The following is a 13,975-nucleotide window of genomic DNA, read 5'->3' as shown; positions in this document are numbered from 1 at the left end:
GAGGGTTCTCTGTAGGTCTAGAGGTCTTAGAATAGCTCAAAATAAGGAAGTGGAGGGAATGAAGCCCAATACGGCCGTACTGAACTTAATACGGCCGTATTGAAGCTTCAATACGGCCGCAGTGAACTCAATACGGCGTATTGAAGTTTCTGAAACTTCAATACGGCCGTACTGAAATCAATACGGCCGTATTGAAGCTTCAATACAGCCGTATTGAATTTAATACGGCCGTATTGAAATTTCTGAATTTCAATACGGCCGTATTGAACTCAATACGGCCGTATTGAAGTTCAAAAATTTCAATACGGCCGTATTGCTTCTGTAGGCCGTATTGCGCCTATTCCCTATAAATATGACGTCAATTGGACGTCATTCCACACTTTTTGAGATAGTTTTAACCCTCTCCTTGAGTATTCTGGGGTTTTTGAGCAGTGTTCTGCCCTAGAAATCACTCGGAGAGTTGATCCGACAAAGTTCTTGAGCCCCGAGCCATTTTGCTTGAGGATCGAACCTAGTCGAAGGGAAATCCTCCGGATTTCCATAGTTAAAAGTTTTTAGGAAGGAGCGAGCGAGCTTGTAGAGCGAGGGAACGCCAAAAAGCTTCCCAGTTTTACTCAATATATAAAAGCACGCTTCAAGAGGTTTTCTTCTTAAATCCTTCCTTTTACTGCTTTCTGTGTGCATATTTAAACTGTCATCATGTAGATAGTTAATTTATAATTGCTTAGAATAAATAGGGGTAATTTAGTAATTTTACGCTGTTATTTTAGAAAATAATCTGTCATAGGGAACCCGAAAGGGGCGCTGTGGGGTGCTAACACCTTCCCCACGCGTAACCGACTCCCTTACCCAACTCTGGTTGTAATGGCCAAAGTTGATTTATAAAATCAATTGCCTTATCCCTTTTTCCAATGTTTTGAGTAAAACATTGGTGGCGACTCCACGAACCCCTCCTTTTGCGAAAACCACTAATCCATGGAGGGTCCCGCTTGGGATTAATATGGATTGGTGAAACATTTAATAAAATTGCTCGTTTGACAAGGTCTCAGTTTGAGAATACGTCATTCTAGCAATCCATATTTTTAAACAAATAAACGAGTCCAACCATCCTTCGCGAATGCCGAAAGCCCGTTTCGGGCCGGGTGGCGACAATGATTACTATTTATTTTGACAATTATCATATGGACAATGTAACGACCCTCTATGGTCTCTACACTTAGTGGAATCGCACTACTACTAGTAAACTAAGAGAAATATTAAGCTGGATAACTCATACATACAAGGATAGGTAAGAATAAAAATAACTAAGTTTCTGTATACAAAATAGAACACCATATATGTACAGTCATTCCAAAAATAATATTTCCTAGTGCCAGTCAAGCACAAACAAAACCATTTTCATGCGCAATGCCCCCGCTCGATCACAGCTAAACAGGATATAATCCTCACTCAGCTTTGTAGACACCCAATTTCGTCCAGGGGCATACAAACAAGGAAATGGACCTCTGTTATGAAGGGAAGGAGCTCCCAAAGCATGCAAACAACAGGACAAGACATCAGAAGGCCTAAAGCCCAAATAAATTGGTTTTAGTGGCCTGGAACAAGCTATTTCAAAATTGGAACGGGTCGTTCCAAGCCACAAAAAATGCCTAAAAACCTAGTCTGGAATGGGTCGTTCCAAAACCAGAACGGGTCGTTCCAAACCAGGTAAAAGGTCTAAAAATCTTAGGCTGGAATGGGCCGTTCCTAAACTAGAACGGGCCGTTCCAAACTGCTAAATAGCATAAAAAAACCTAGTTTGGAACGGGCCGCTCTAGCAATGCATTTTTGTGTTAATCTCAACCCCAGGTCATTCTGGTTTCAGAACAAGTCGTTCCAGGGTAAGAATTTAACACATAACGTTCAGATCCAGAACTGGTCATTCCGAATTTGGAACGGGCCGTTCTGGCACCCTTCTGATGCCTATAAATAGGCAGCTTGGGCACAGTTATCAAGGCCACAAAATTTCGTCCATAACTCCTTAGAGCTCAAAATTTCTCTCTCTCCCTCCTATTGTATTTCTTGAGTTTTACGAGGCATATTGTAGTGTGAAAGGTTGCCACAAAGCACATGTTTGAAGATTCAATAGAGCTCGTTCAAGAGGTATTTCAGACAATCTTTTTCTCTCCCTTTTATTTCTTATCTTTGATCAATATTGTTATAATAAAAGAAATCATGTAGACATTTAGAGTCAATTGTATAATTTAAATTTCAAGCATGTAAATAAATATTAATAAAGGGGATCTAATATTTAATTTATTAATCCTTATCATATTAACTTCATCATAGGGTATTGTAGACACCCAATTTCGTCTAGGGGCACACAAACAAGGAAATGGACCTCCGTTATGAAGGGCAGGAGCTTTCGAAGCAGGCAAACAACTAGACAGGACATCAGAAGGCCTAAAGGCCAAATAAGGTGATTTTAATAGCCTAGAACGGGCTGTTCCAAAATTAGAACGAGCCATTCCGAACCCCGAAACAGGTCGTTCCAATATCAGAACGGGTTGTTCTAACGTAACTAAAACACCTAAAGAGTGTTAGGCTGGAACGGGTCGTTCCAATACCAGAACGGGCCGTTCCAAACAAGTCAAATTTGGAATGGGTCGTTCTGGAAAGGGCAACTTTGTGTTAATTTCCACTCTGGAACGGGCCGTTCCATTTTCAGAACAGGTCGTTCCAGGGTGCGTAATTTTCACATAACGATTGGCCCAGAACGGGCCGTTCCGAATCTGGAATGGGCCGTTCTAGCCCCCTTCTGATTCCTATAAATCGAAGCCTCGGGCATGTCGCCACCCGCCGAAACGGACCTTGGCATTCGCGACGATGGTCGGACTCTTTTTAAGTTTTGAAAAATGATGGATTGTTAGAACGACTTATTCTCAAACTGAGACCTCATCGAACTAACAATTTTATTAAATGATTCACCAATTCATGTTAATCCCAAGCGGGACCCTCCGTGGATTAGTGGTTTTCGCAAAAAGAAGGGTTCTTGGAGTCGCCACCAATGTTTTACTCAAAACATTGGAAAAAGATATAAGGCAATTGATTTCATAAATCAACTTTGGCCATTACAACCAGAGTCGGGTAAGGGAGTCGGTTACGTGCGAGGAAGGTGTTAGCACCCCACAACGCCCCTTTCGGGTTCCCTATGACGGATTATTTTATTAATAATAGTGTAAAATTACTAAATTACCCCTATTTATTATAAACGGCTATGAATAAGATATCTACATGATGAATAAATTAAATATGCGATGCAACAATCAGAAAGCAGTAAAAGGAAGGATTTTGAAGAAGAAACCTTTGAAGCGTGCTTTTATATATATTCAAATATTAGGAGGCTTTTTGGCGCTCCCTCCCACTACACGCTCGCTCGCTCCTTTCCTAAAAATTAATCTTTACTATGGAAATCAAAAAGATTTCCCTTCGACTAGTTCGAATTCTCAAGCTAAATGCTCAGAACTCAAGAACTTCGTCGGATCGGCTCTCAGAGAGAATTCTAGGGCAGAACACTGCTCAAAAACCCCAGAATACTCAAGAAGAGAGTCCAAGAAGTGTGGAAAAGTGTCAAATGACGTCCAAATGACGTCTTATTTATAGTGGTGAGGCGCAGTACGGCCCCTGGTGTCAATACGGCCGTATTGAGTTTCAAAAACATCAATACGGCCGTATTGGTTTCAGTACGGCCGTATTGCAGTTCAAAAATGCAATACGGGCCGTACTGAGCTCCAAAGAGGCCGTATTGAGCTCCACTCCTCTCACTTTCTTATTTTTAGCTACTCTAAGACCTCTAAACCTACAGATAGTCATCCTATGGTCTTCTGGGAGTCCTTCTAGCTGACTTTCCATTGATCTTTGATAGTCTTCGAGTCTTATTTCCGACCCGGACAATTTTAGGGGTCTACAGCTGCCCCCCCTTTACTTAGTCAAACGGCTTTTTAGTGTACCGGTTGCGAAGTAAAGGAGTTGACCCAATTGTCCGGGGAGTAGGCCATCCTTCTGACTTGTAGTGTCTTCCGATGGAAAATTGTTGAGTAGCCTCTCCAGGTTGAGTATTAGTCGTCGCCTCTCCAGGCTCATGCATACCTCCGTGTTTGTAGTCACTTTGGTAGCGTGAGTTTGCCCTCTCCAGGGTCTGTGGTTTGCCCTCCCCAGGGTTGCGTACCTCCGTGCTTCTGATCACTTTGGTAGCGTGAGTTTGCCCTCTCCAGGGTCTGCGGTTTGCCCTCCCCAGGGTTGCATACCTCCGTGCTTCTGATCACTTTGGTAGCGTGAGTTTGCCCTCTCCAGGGTCTGCGGTTTGCCCTCCCCAGGGTTGCATACCTCCGTGATTCTGGTCACTTTGGTAGCGTGAGTTTGCCCTCTCCAGGGTCTGCGGTTTGCCCTCCCCAGGGTTGCATACCTCCGTGCTTCTGATCACTTTGGTAGCGTGAGTTTGCCCTCTCCAGGGTATGCGGTTTGCCCTCCCCAGGGTTGCGTACCTCCGTGCTTCTGATCACTTTGGTAGCGTGAGTTTGCCCTCTCCAGGGTCTGCGGTTTGCCCTCCCCAGGGTTGCATACCTCCGTGCTTCTGATCACTTTGGTAGCGTGAGTTTGCCCTCTCCAGGGTCTGCGGTTTGCCCTCCCCAGGGTTGCGTACCTCCGTGCTTCTGATCACTTTGGTAGCGTGAGTTTGCCCTCTCCAGGGTCTGCGGTTTGCCCTCCCCAGGGTTGCATACCTCCGTGCTTCTGATCACTTTGGTAGCATGAGTTTGCCCTCTCCAGGGTCAACTTCACTCGACGCCCGAGCTGGAAGTTGCATACCTCCGTGTTTCTGACGACGGGGGTAGTGTGAGTACAGCCTCTCCAGGCTTGCTTACCTCCGTGCTTCTGGTCACTTTGGTAGCGTGAGTTTGCCCTCTCCAGGGTCAACTTCACTCGACGCCCGAGCTGGAAGTTGCATACCTCCGTGTTTTTGACGACGGGGTAGTGTGAGTTTGCCCTCTCCAGGGATTTGTGATGATTTTGTCTCCACAGTCCACGATGCTGCTTCGACGATTGTTTTTTTTATTTATTTTGATGCCGCTGAGGGCTGGATAACGCAGGGATCCGTCTAGGGGATGTGCAGTTACTCATAGGTTCTTGTGTCCCAACTTTCCATTGTGTAGTTGGTGCCCATTGGGAAATTCTGTTTCCGTGGGGATGCAGACACAAAGATGCTCTTCCTGAGGTGAGCGATGCCTTATGATTGGCTGACGTCCTTTCGACGTTGGTGGAGTATCCCGGTTATCCTTATTCGGGTGACTCTTTTTGATTTTCTGATTTTTGTTGCCTCTGTGTAGGCTATTATCCGCTGAGGGATTCTGTCGTATTGGTTTTGACTGGCCTCTTCTATTAGGCAGATTATCTTGACGTTCGGTATGTGGTTGAATACCAAATTCCGCTTGGGGAATGGGTATTGATCTTTTTGGATTTTCTCTGAAAGAATGCCTCTGAGTAGGCGAATGGGGATTTGAGGACTTTATGTATCCCAGAGTATTATTTAGAAAGCCTCTGCAGGCTTAGCTTCACTCGTCGCTTGAGTTGGAAAGCTATCTTCCACTGAGGAAGTCTGAGTCCTTTGACTCGGATATTTCGTTTGGATGATCATTGCTTCCATTGGGGAATCTTGCTGATCTTGTTTTGATAGCTCTTACTGGGGATTTGATCCACGAGAGTGAGCTGAGAAGTTTCTGGGGAGTATTATTTTCGACAAGCCTCTCCAGGCTCAGTTATTCTGTACAATTGGGGAGTATTATTTCGGCAAGCCTCTCCAGGCTCAATTATTCTGATGAGGGAGTATTATTTCGGCAAGCCTCTCCAGGCTCAGTTATTCTGAGAGAGTATTATTTCGGCAAGCCTCTCCAGGCTCGGTTATTCTGATGAGGGAGTATTATTTCGGCAAGCCTCTCCAGGCTCAGTTATTCTGTATGATGAGGTTGATTTTATGAATTTTTGCCTTTTTTGTCGTTTTTTGGCTTTTTCTGTTGACTGCTGTCATACACAAGCAATTTTTCCTATTTTTTCTATTTTATGCGGTTGCCTTATGATAAGGTCTTTGAATGTGCAACTAATGTGTGTGTGATGCACAAAATGCAAGTTTAATTATTTTGTTAATGTTTTTAGAAAAATGAATGGCTCTCCCTATCCTCTTTTTCTTGGAGGAATTTCTGTCGTCGACGTGAGGGAAGATTTTTTTTTTTTTTTTTTTTTGTGAGCCTTTTTCGCAGGAGATTACGGATTTTATAGGAACCCCTCCAACTTTCTTTATTGACTGATTATTAAAGGAATTTCATACAATTTTTATGAAATACCAATTTAGAGGCATAATCACATGGTCAAGAGAGAAGAGAAATGAATAGATATTTTATTGATATTCACAAGTGTTTTTACAGAAAGATATACAGAAGGAAATTTCTGAAGAATGGCTGGCCATGGTAGGCTATATACATTGGGCTTAACAATTATAACTGTAATTATTGCTCTTTACGTTCCCTTAGTTGCTTCGGGTGAGCTGCCTGAGCCAGGAGTGTAGATGCTGCAAGACGCTTGCTTCTAGAAGATAATCACTTGAACCGCCTTTTGGTTTTCGATTCAAGTGATCGTTGCTTGCTTTGTTTTTGCATCTTATTCTTTTGCCCCTAATTTTTGCCTAGGACGTATCCTAGCGGGGATAAATTCGCCTTTGTTTTGCCTAGTACCCTTGTACTGGCGGGCTTTTTATGTTGCCCTAACTTTTGCCTAGGACGCCCTTTTCGGGTTTTCATCCAAGCGGGCCTATGCAAGCAACGTCTTCAAGCATAGTACTTCTTTACCACGTCAGCGTTGACTGGGTATCAAAGTTCTTCTCCATCCATGTCTGTGAGGATTAATGCTCCTCCTGAGAAGGCTCGTTTTACCACGTATGGTCCTTCGTAATTTGGGGCCCACTTTCCGATTTTGTCCTTTTGGGCGGGTAGCAACTTCTTCATTACCAACTCTCCCTCATGGTAGACTCGAGGGTGGACTTTCTTGTCAAAAGCCTTTTTTGATCTTCCTCTGATAGGCTTGACCATGGCATATGTCGTTCAGCCTTTTCTCTTTGATAAGGTTCAACTGGTCGTATCGGCTTTGAACCCATTCTGCCTCGGAAAGTTTTGCTTCCATGATTACCCTTAGAGAAGGTATCTCGACTTCGACGGGTAGAACTGCCTCCATCCCATAGACGAGAGAGAATGGAGTAGCTCCTGTAGATGTACGTACTGAAGTCCTATAGCCATGAGGAGCGAAGGGTAACATCTCGTGCCAGTCTTTAAATGAGACAACCATCTTTTGCACTATTTTCTTGATGTTCTTATTGGTTGCCTCGACTGCCCCATTCATCTTCGGCCGATATGGGGAAGAGTTGTGGTGTTGGATCTTGAATTCTTGGCACAGTTCTTCCACCATTTTATTATTCAGATTAGATCCATTTTCAGTGATGATTTATTTCTCCATGCTTCCACTAGATTATTCTAAAATCGTTTGGGACAAGAGAGAAAAGAAAGGAAAGATATTTTTGTTCTGAAGTTTGTGTTTTAGAGGGGATTTATTTTTCAAAAATGGTTTTTGTAAGAATGGTTGGCCAAGGTAGGCTTATGTGTTTAGGCTTGTTTGATTAAACACTTATGAAGTTAAGAAAATCTTTGTTTATTGACGTTGTGATTTGACAACTTAGATAGCTTCCCTTGAACCTTTCTTGAATTCGGCTCGTGGTACCATCATGGATTTTGTTTTTGTTTTTTTTTTTCATTTTTGCAACCCTAACTTTTGCCTAGGTCACCCTTTTGTGAGATTCCTAACGGGTCTTTTGCTCTTATTTTTGCGCAGCCCCCTTTTTGGGTTTCCTGCCGAGCTTCTTTTATTTTAAAAGATTTCTTTTTACCCATGATGGCACTTGTCGAGGCCAAGGGAAGGTGCTCCAAGTTGTCATACACACTTCCACATAAAAATGATGCGGGTTTATTATTATTAAGATGATTTTAACCTCATTCATGTTTATTCAAACAGGGTTAAAAATAATGTGGTTTAGAATTTTATTATAAGCAAGAAAAGAAGCAATGAGAAAGAATAAAGAATGATTTTATTATAATCATAGCGGAAACATGTGTCCTTATTTCATCACTGATATGGGTCCCAATGTTGACCTCTTTTATCTCTCGGCCCTACCCCAAATTCACAGTCTCCAATTTCTCTTGACATGGTTGGAGTAGACGAGCTTCTTGATCTAGCAGTCTTTGCAGATCCGGAGAGATGGCCTCCTCATCACTGTCCAGCTCAACCCATTCATCCTCAACTTTCGGATCCCGGTCAGAGCGAACAATTACAGACATAATTGTTTTATTGGTTCTATTTTGGTTTAGAATTATTAATATTAATAAGAGAAAGAGAGAAAAGAACAAAAGAGAGAATGATATGTGAAAAATGCCTCTTTATTGATATGTATTAAAACTGTACAAAAAACCCTTATTTACATGAAAAGGATCTCATGATCTCGGGTACTGATCATGAGTCCCAGAAAGAAAAGAAAAATGTGGAGGGGCCCTATCGTGGCTTGCTCTTCTCTCTACTCATGCTTCGGCAGAGGATTCTTGCTCACGTCGGGCGCTGTCGAATCAAAAGTGATCCACCCAGCATCGATAAGGTCTTGGACCTTATTTTTGAGAGCTCTACAGTTCTCCGTTGAATGCCCCGATGCCCCCGAATGGTATAGACATTTGTCTTGCGGTTTGTACCAATCGGGATGAGGTGGATCAATCTTCCTTGGTGGAATGTAAGCTAGAAGACGTGCTTCTACTAGCTTCGGCAGGAGGTCGCTATATGTGGTCGGAAGTTTATCAAACTTCTTCACAGGGTTGTATTGCGACTTTCCCGACTTCGAAGTGGAAGAAGATAAAGAAACATTTATGGTATTGACTCCTCCCTCCTTCTTCTTCCCGAAGGTCTTCTTAGCTTCAAATGATTGGGAAGGCCCAGCTAGCTTCCCACTTTTCAGCCCTTGTTCCACTCTTTCTCCAATGGTGATGATGTCCGAGAAGAGCGTTGTCGTGTTCCCTATCATCTTGTCATAATAGGGACCGGTCAACGAGTTTATGAATAGGGACACCGTCTCCTTATCCGACAGCGGGGGCTCTATCTGTGCCGCCAACTCCCTCCATCGTTGGGCATACGCTTTAAAGGATTCATCATTTTTCTTACTCAAGGCCTGAAGATCGGACCTATCGGGTGTTAGGTCGATGTTATACTTGTAGCGCTTGAGAAATGCGTCGGCCAACTGCCTCCATGTGCGCACTTGATTCCCATCCAGCTGCATATACCAGTTGAGTGCGGTGTCAGCCAAGCTCTCTTGGAAGCAATGAATTAGGAGCTTTTCATTAGTGGCATATGCAGCCATCTTTCGGCAGTACATGGTGAGATGACTTTTGGGGCAAGTCGATCCCACATACTTTGGGAAATCGGGCACTTTGAATTTGGGAGGGAATTGGATGTCCCTCACCAAGCACATGTCGGCGGCATCTTTGATGTCAAAATCATGCCCCTCCATAGCCCTTAGCCGATCCTCAAGAGCATGGAATTGTTCCTTTGAAACCTCGGGCTCTTTAATCATGATCCCCGCCCCAAGGGGTACAGCTCGTGGAGGTTCTTCCTCGTGCTCCTCCTCCTCATGATGATGGGACTCATGGTCACTGTGGTGAGACCCATGTACATTATGATGACGCATGAGCTCCATCATTTGCGCCATTTGTTCTTTGAGCTGCGAGAGCTCGGCTGTAAGCTTCTTATTTTGGTCCTCCAACGCTTCCATCTTCTTGATTTTCTGCGCGCGTGTGAGGACAGAGAGATGACCAGCCACTTTCTAAAATGAATGCTCAATTAGTTTATTTTATGGAATGAATACGCTCTTGACATGAGCTTGATAACCCCCCATTTTTAAGGCGCTGCCTTTTTAAAACAGAGTGTTACCACCCTCCTTGACTTATGATCCCTCCCCAACGGAGAATCTCGATAATTATGGGTCTCTTTTACTCATGTCAAGAGGTATTGGTGAACCTAAAATGCATGGTTTATAAGGATGCATGATGTCTTATTGGTAATGATGTACATGCTCCTTACTTTTATTATATTTTCACACATGGTCTTTCCTCTCATGTCATGGTATTTTCATGCATGGGGATTATTCTTAGACCTTATCACGAGGTTTTATTAATGCACAAACAATATCACATAAACCTATACACAAACAATTCACTCATCCACGAACAGTCACGAGCGAATCACGAGGTAGGGGTATCCTGCAGAAAAGTGCATATTCAAGGTGGTTCTAACTGTTCTCACCGGTCTGAGGCCCCCAAGGTGCCCCCATTATAGGGACCCAATTCCTCTTGTCGTAAGTCGATGGAAAGCTCCAACGAACTGTCGGACTCAAGTTCATGGTTATCACCTTGAGTGATGCTTTCCGACAACGGTCTACGGGCACCTATAGACCCATTCGACAACCGGCCGTACTAACATCCACTCCCTATGGCTTACCACTCATGCCCCCGGGTATAGAGGGAACTGTTGTGTGCAAAGGTTCGTGTGCATTTTGTATTTCAAACAATTTGCGAGAATTTAAACATACAACAGTTATTAAAGCCAAATAGATAAAGCATATTATCATACAAGTAAGGGGTAATAAAGTAATTTTAAACTATTATTTTGAAAAGAATCCATCACTAAATGGGATTGACTCTCGAGGCTTCCCCAGTGAAGTCGCCATCTGTCGCCACCCGCCGAAACGGACCTTGGCAATCGCGACAATGGTCGGACTCTTTTTAAGTTTTGAAAAATGATGGATTGTTAGAACGACTTATTCTCAAACTGAGACCTCATCGAACTAACAATTTTATTAAATGATTCACCAATTCATGTTAATCCCAAGCGGGACCCTCCGTGGATTAGTGGTTTTCGCAAAAAGAAGGGTTCTTGGAGTCGCCACCAATGTTTTACTCAAAACATTGGAAAAAGATATAAGGCAATTGATTTCATAAATCAACTTTGGCCATTACAACCAGAGTCGGGTAAGGGAGTCGGTTACGTGCGAGGAAGGTGTTAGCACCCCACAACGCCCCTTTCGGGTTCCCTATGACGGATTATTTTATTAATAATAGTGTAAAATTACTAAATTACCCCTATTTATTATAAACGGCTATGAATAAGATATCTACATGATGAATAAATTAAATATGCGATGCAACAATCAGAAAGCAGTAAAAGGAAGGATTTTGAAGAAGAAACCTTTGAAGCGTGCTTTTATATATATTCAAATATTAGGAGGCTTTTTGGCGCTCCCTCCCACTAAACGCTCGCTCGCTCGTTCCCTAAAAATTAATCTTTACTATGGAAATCAAAAAGATTTCCCTTCGACTAGTTCGAATTCTCAAGCTAAATGCTCAGAACTCAAGAACTTCGTCGGATCGGCTCTCAGAGAGAATTCTAGGGCAGAACACTGCTCAAAAACCCCAGAATACTCAAGAAGAGAGTCCAAGAAGTGTGGAAAAGTGTCAAATGACGTCCAAATGACGTCTTATTTATAGTGGTGAGGCGCAGTACGGCCCCTGGTGTCAATACGGCCGTATTGAGTTTCAAAAACATCAATACGGCCGTATTGGTTTCAGTACGGCCGTATTGCAGTTCAAAAATGCAATACGGGCCGTACTGAGCTCCAAAGAGGCCGTATTGAGCTCCACTCCTCTCACTTTCTTATTTTTAGCTACTCTAAGACCTCTAAACCTACAGATAGTCATCCTATGGTCTTCTGGGAGTCCTTCTGGCTGACTTTCCATTGATCTTTGATAGTCTTCGAGTCTTATTTCCGACCCGGACAATTTTAGGGGTCTACAGGGCACAGTTCTCAGGGCGGCCAGAGAAACTTTGAATAAGACTCCTTTGAGCACGAAAACTCTCTATCTCTCTCCCTTCTATTGTATTTCTTGAGATTTGTGTCGCATCTCTATCTTTTTTCTCCCTCCTATTGTATTTCTTGAGATTTGTGAGGCATACTGTAGTGTAAAAGGTCGCCACAAAGCACCTTCTCCATATTTGAAGATTCAATAAAGCTCGTTCAAGAGGTATTTCAGTCAATCTTCTTCTTTTCCTTTTATTTCTCATCTTTATCTCTTTTTTTGTTATAATAAATGTCATAATGTAGATATTTTAGGGTTAATCGCTTAATTTATATTTTAAGCATGTAAATAAACATTAATAAAGGGGATTCAATATTTAATTTATTAATTCTTATCATGTTAATTTCATCATAGGGTACCGATTTAGGGCGTTGTAGGGGTGCTTAATACCTTCTCTACTCGTAATCGACCCCTGAATCCAATTCTAGTTATCAAGGCCATTACTGGACCTTAAAAAACTTTTTCTTTTTTCAATGTTTTGATTAATATTGGTGACGACTCCATGAACCTATTTTCAAAACCATTGATTAAGGATTAGTCTGGTGTCCGGACATTCTTTAATTGATGAGATCTTTAAAAGAATGTCTAAACCATCGGTCGCAAGATCAGAAATTTTCGGGTTGCGACAGATGGCGATGCCGCTAGGGACGTTTTAAGAGGGTCAAACCCAAATAAATGATGAAGTTAATAAAATAAGAATAATAATTTAAATATTTTTCCCCTTTACCTTGTTTGTTTTCTTTATTTGGCTTTGATATCTGTTTGTTTATTTAAATTTCGCACATGTTTGGAATAAAAAATTGTACACAAACCTTTGCACACAATAGTTCCCCCTACACCCGGGGCCATGAGGGTATTAAACATAGGGAGTGGTTGACGTACGACCTGCCCAAGTTTGGCCTTGGAGCCTACGAGCCTTGTCAGAAATCACACTCAAGGTGATAACCGGTTACTCTAGCCTGAAATACTACGACAGAATTTAGAGTTTGTCAGGTGACGGCGACAGAGATACTGGGTCCCTATAATGGGGGCACCTTGGGGACCTTAAGACCAAAGTGAGGATAAGAACCTTCCTATACAATGCACTTTTCTCGACAAGGACCACAGACTAAGGATTTAAACATGATTGTTCGTGGGTGTACGTTAATTGAGCATGTGTGTGTGCATTTGTTTGCATTATTTGTTCTAATAAGAGTGGTTTCGAATTTTAAAACAAACAAACTGATAATAAAAATATAAAAAACTAAAGAAATTTATACTCCTTTTGTACATTCTTAGGCCATCATATCATAACATCATATAAGTAGTTTCCTTTCCAAAAAAAATATATGTAGCTTTAAAAAATATATATATTCGTATCATGAATCATATCCTATAGTTAATCAAAACATGGTTAAGATTAGGAAGTAGCAGCATGTAGAGAAAGTTAAGAAAAGTGAATGCTCTAATATACGACAATATTTGCGCTCCAAAGGAAAAAATCAAATCAATTTTTTTTAAAAAAAAAAATAAGCCCTTGCTTTGATATGTTTATTGAAATAAGTCTTCTTAGAATCCAATATAGATTCTCGCTTAATATTGTCAAAATCTATTTGAGCATTCATAGATAAACAAATCAATGAGACTGATATTTATCAATTCTCAACTTTCTTTACATTCTGCATTACATTCATCTAGAACATATTGAAAGGGAAATTAACCTATGTGCGTTAGTCGAAAGTAACGGAAAGTAAGTCACTAGTAGCCAAGTCTTCAAGATGGAACGGGGCACGCTCAATGGTGAAACTAGTTATTATCCAAGGGGCAAAGGGAAAGGAATGCCAAAATTAACTATCAAGACGTCGGGCCTTTTCCCATACAACAAGGATGAAGTCGTGTTGGGGGTCCGCAAGAATCCAAGCATCATCATCAAAGGACCCATCTAACATTACTAAGGAGGAGGACAAATCTCA

Source organism: Cajanus cajan, chromosome 6 (genome assembly GCF_000230855.2).
Source record: "Cajanus cajan strain Asha chromosome 6, NIPB_CcT2T_4, whole genome shotgun sequence".
NCBI classification, from domain to species: Eukaryota; Viridiplantae; Streptophyta; class Magnoliopsida; order Fabales; family Fabaceae; genus Cajanus; species Cajanus cajan.
Note: the sequence above shows the minus strand (reverse complement) of the source record.